Source organism: Pteropus vampyrus, unplaced genomic scaffold, assembly GCF_000151845.1.
Source record: "Pteropus vampyrus isolate Shadow unplaced genomic scaffold, Pvam_2.0 Scaffold101, whole genome shotgun sequence".
NCBI lineage: Eukaryota > Metazoa > Chordata > Mammalia > Chiroptera > Pteropodidae > Pteropus > Pteropus vampyrus.
The window spans coordinates 1,848,536-1,853,955 of record NW_011888882.1 but is presented as its reverse complement, the minus strand read 5'-3'; the positions used below and the strand labels follow the sequence as shown (position 1 = coordinate 1,853,955).

Genomic DNA, 5,420 nt, shown 5'->3' with positions numbered 1-5,420 from the left:
AATAAAAATAGTAATCTAAGAGAAAAGCAACCAGTTCACAACTCAATCTCACAAATGCTTTTCCTAGAGATAACCATTGGATTTTGGCATGGAACAGAAGTACCATTTGCGTACTCTCTGCTTTGTCAAACGGACCCTAGTCTGTGAGATGTAGTACAATTAAAGGTAGACGTTTAATAAAATTAATAATTTTACAACTTCACTAAGGACTTACTTAAGTGTGACTGGCTTTTTGTTTTTCTTGTGATTGCACAGCACAGAAGAATACAATGATTACTTGTGTAGTTGGGTGCCACTGATATAGTGTTAGCATTTTTACTCACTATTGCTTTTGCACCAGCGGTCAACACATAAAAGGTAAGTGACATTTTAGTATTAATATTAAACTAGTTCTGAGCTCTTAGATTTCTCAAAAGGATCTCAAGAACCCTCAGGTCTTCGCAGATTCCACCTAAAGAACAACAGGTATAGAGGAAAAGGTAATGTCAATATTTAATAAGAAAAAGGAAAATTTTCAAAAGTACTTTAGCTACTGAGAACTAAGATAAGGAGTGTAGAGAAAAGAGAGAAACTCATTGTTTAAGTGTAGAAAAATGAGATGCACTGCTTTTTTCAATAATAGAAGAGATCCATAAGCATCCTAACAGGCCTTACACCCATTCCCACAGCACTGTGCTAGTTTTAACTCCTAGTGAAGAGTGCATTGCTCTAATAAAGTCATCCAGAGACAGAGAGCAAAACATATGCTTTCTCAGCCAAATTCCTTCTATGCTTAACTTTTTTTTCTTTTTCTTTTCTGTAAAGAAGAGATTTTCCTACCTGCCACACAGACATGTTGCAAAAACTAAATAAATATAAAATATATAAAATATTTTGTGTTCCTTAGAAAAAGCCTTTTTTTTAGTACTGATCAATCTATGACTCTCACAGGGAAGTGTCTTCTAACATGCAAATGAGGTTGTGTTCTGCGTTCAAATGGTAAAGGACTCAAAATGTACAAACGGGAGGGTACCAAGTTAAAGGGCTTGGTTAATGTATGAAATAAATTTAATTTTAGTTATAAAAGAACTCAGACTTTACTATTATTTGAACTCACATAAACATAGTTTATTTTCTTCCAAAAGTGAAATTAGATATAAGCATTTGTTCTTTGTGTTAGTATTTGTTTTCCTCAGGGGGGGAAAGAAAAGCAGTCACCTCTTATCCAACTGATATGGCTCTAAGTGTTATCTAACTCTCTATGTCCATATACAAACAGAGAAATGTGCCTAAAATGTTCCAGTTATTATTCAATTGTCTCTCTGTCTATTTGAATTTGATAGCATAATAACTTCCTCACGAAATCAAAGAATGAGTATGAAAACAAATAACTAACAAATAAAATAAATAAAGAAAATGCTTTCATTCTCTTTTTAATTAGAATTTGATTTTTTGAATCAATAATATATTTATACAATTTAAACTTCAAGAGATATAAGTATATTCAGACAAATATAAGTATATTCAGACAAAATTACCCATCCAATCCTGTCCCCAATCATATACTTCATCTAAAGAAGCAAACAGTATTATAATGGATTAGAAAAATAAAATTTTTGACATTTCTCTGTTGGTGTTTTTAAAACGTCATGTGAGAGAAGAGAAAAAGATTTTGCTAATCTTCAAAAATGCGGGTATCATATATTTTCCAAATTGAGAAAAATATTTTACTCTGCCATAGTGGGTATTTAAAATATTTCTTTTTGATGATTTTGTTTGTAAAAGAAAAGTTTAATTAAGAAGTTTTTTTTTTAACATACTTGGCAATTGCATGTTCAAATTAATAAAGTATGTGGAGTGTCAATTTATGTGAATAAGAGCAGAAATATCTTGTTCTGAATTATGACTTACATTAAAATAACTGAAGTATTTTTATAAAATTTTTAGATCTCATTTTAGAAAATTGTGGAAGTGTTCAAATCACATGTAGCTTTGTAACATAGTTTTTTATGATTATATTTTTCTGTTTTACTATCAGCTGCTCTTTGAAAATTCTGTAGAATGAAGGCAAAGTCTTTCAAACTTTGTAGACAGTGAAAATCTAATTCTATCTTGAAGAAATAACTGGTTACTAGTGAACAGATACTTGATACTGCTTAACCTATTTACTATAAAAATAAATGCATTGAAAAACATTTAAAGCATTTTTTAAAAATTTCCTGGGATGTGGTTCCACAGTATAGCGGTTGGCACGCCTGCTTTATATGCAGAAGATCCTGGGTTCGTGCCCCAGTGGAGCCATGGTCCATAGTCTACAGCCATGCCACCCTGAACAAGCCCGATGTCTGATCTCAAAAGCCAAGCAGGGTTGGGCCTGGTTAGTACTTGGATGGGAGACCACCTAGGAAGACCAGGTGCTATAGTCATAAATAATAATAAATAATAAAAAATAAAAATAAAAATTTCCTGGACAAATTACACCAACCACAATGAAAAAGAAATTAGATTGGTCAGTCTCCCTAACTCTGATCTATCTATATGTGAGATAAAATGCACACATATATAGATTTTGAATACTTTTTTCATGCTGAATAACCATTTAACAACCAATAAATAAAGTACTAGTTGAACTTTATTTATTTATTTTGGGAAACAGAACATTTCCACTGTTCTTCTTTTATAGACGCCACAAGTAAACTGAAAATGAAATCAAAGGGAACATTTAAGCTGCAACTAGTAGTCTCACCCAAAAAGACTACTAGTTCTGACAGCTATAAGTATAATTACAACAGCTTTAAAAGGACTTGGAATCAGATTTTTTTAAAAACTTTTCCTTCAGCACAACTTTATTTTAGGATACCAAAGCAAAAGAAAGTAATATCATATATTGGCCACCCAACATAATTTCATCTTTTTTTGCATAATTAGGTCTTAGATTTAATTTTTTAAAAAGGTGGGGAATATTTAAAGTTATTTCTGATGAAACAGAAGTAAAAGGGAAAATATTCACCAAAAAAAGATTCAACTGCTAGAATGACATTTTCATTTTAAAACTTCAGTTTAAGATATCCAAAAAATTATGTAAATTTTATTCTAAATTCTTTGCTTTTTGCCTTTCTGAAAAAAGAAAATTATGTCACTCCCCAAGTTATGGATGCCTATACACATGACAAGTATTTAGGAAGAGGGGAAGGAGGAAGGAAGGGGAGGGAGAGGAGAACAAGCTGAGGAGAAGAAGGAGAAGAAAACCCAAACTATGCTCTGTGCATGTTTCTTTGGGGAAAATAAAAACAAATAAACAAAAGAGAAATTAGCCTTATGATGAGAAAACACAAATTTACTTAATGAATATTGCTGCTGAGGTATGTGACTTTTACATTGAGCTAATATGCCAATTTCCACCCCCCCCCCTTTCATGGCAAAAGCTTTGGAAACATTATAAATAAATAGGACAAAAGTTTTGTCTTATGTAGGCATAAATGATCGTTTATACAGAAAAACAAATTTTCTGAAACTATACCCTGCCTTTCCTCCATTAGTGGTAGAAAGAGTTTTAAAGTTAATTTTAGAATCTACTTTTTCAAAGAAGCTTTTTCTGTAAAATTTAACAACCATCTTTGAACATTAAGACACTGGACTGAAATAAAACTCAGCTCTATTTTTGTATTCCAGTACACTTATCTAAACATCTTACATCATTTTTTTTCTTGTTAATCTATTTACCTATTGGATTAATGTTTTACCTATAATCGTGTCCTTTTTCAGTACATCAATTCTCATGGGTACACCATTCCTATTTAAGTCATTCTAATTCAAGTTCATGACGAACACGATATTAAAAGATTATTTTCTATTTATAAAGATATTTTCAAATTTTAGTTTACCAGTTGATAAAATATACCAATTTCAAAAATAAAACTAAGTTAATAATTATCTTCCTTAATAATTTCTCTCACTATTGAAGTCCACAGACCCAAGAATTTCTGACTGCTCTGAATTGTAGAGCAACATAAGTTTAATAGTGATTCTGAAGGAAATATATCCATATCTTAATTCAAATTATAGAAACTGAAGAGTCTGGACAGCACAGAGACAATATCACTGTGATTACAGCTGCTTGTTGTGTGGGCTGCCCTATCCACAGTGTAGGAATTTTGAGTTGAAGAGTACCATCTCAGCGTCCCCCAGACTGAGATTAAACAATAACCAGAATGACACTCAAAGTCCTAGCATTATTTCAAACTTCTGGAAATATACCAGTGACCCACAGAAAAATTCAGTTTTCGCATTCAAGGTATATGTGCTTAGCTGCAGAAGAAAAGACTTAGGAGGAAGGTAGCCACACAAACCTTGACCTAATCGTTTAAATCCTAAACATACTTTTGTTGCATTATGGACATAAGATCACAGGATTAGCCTCCTTAGGAGTAAAATGTTGTTCTGTCACAGAAATTGTTATTTTAAGAACAGCCATAAAAGACACTGATTTTTTTCATTTGAAATCTTCCCTTCTCCTCTGTACTTGAGAAATACATTTAATAACAACAAAAACTGAGAAAATCATTGCTGATCTGGCTAGATAATAATGACCATCACTATTACTGGCCCTGTCATCACAGTCACCACCAAGATCATCTAATCTGCCAGTCCTACATAAGGAACTATTAACAGAGTAGTGGAGAGGGTTAGGGGAATCCCTAAGGCATGGTTAAACACCAGGCAAGTACAATAGCAGGAAGCCTTCCATTGTATCCCATACCTAAAAGTGAAAGGGGAGAGAATAGTGTTTTCTGAATCCTTTGAGCACTAGAATCTGAGAAGAAAAGATATCCACACCAACAAGAGTTGTGGCTGAGAGGAAAACAGCCACTGCCAGAACTGCTGTGAGGCTGGGCAGGAGCATGGGAAATAAACACCGATATATTGCTGCTTTTATTCTCCAAGCTCCATCTTGTGCCTCCCATTGGCTAAATCCAACCAGTATCCAGACAGCAAAACAGCATGGTGTTGCAGTTCATGGAGCTCAGACTCCAGGAGCATAGGGAAGGGTAGCAAAAGGGCAAACTAAATAATCACCAGAGATGGTTCCATTATATGGAAGTAAGTGGCATTTAGGTGAAGTTTTCTTCCTCCAAAAGCAACACTCTTAACCTCCATATACACTTAAAGTTTATTAGATTAGGGATTTAGATTATATGATGATCTAATAATAAATTAGAGGTAACAAGAGAAGAGAAAACTAGAACGAAATGTTCCTTCTGCTTTCTCCTTCTAAGGGTGAGGACATTTACCATATTTAAAACTCCTTTCCTCTGAAGAAGCTACAATACTGACAGCAATGATGATGATTAGATTGGTAGATGGCTCCTATCCTATCCACTGTGTGTTACCTCATGCAGATTAAATTTAGATTTCTTAAATGAAGAAAGAAAATATCTCAG

At 33.2% G+C, this 5,420-nt stretch overlaps 1 pseudogene; it reads left to right on the top strand.

The window, feature by feature from the left end:
- The first annotated feature begins 2,289 nt into the window (after positions 1 to 2,289).
- Positions 2,290 to 2,405, top strand: LOC111742826 (annotated as a pseudogene).
- Positions 2,406 to 5,420: the final 3,015 nt, after the last annotated feature.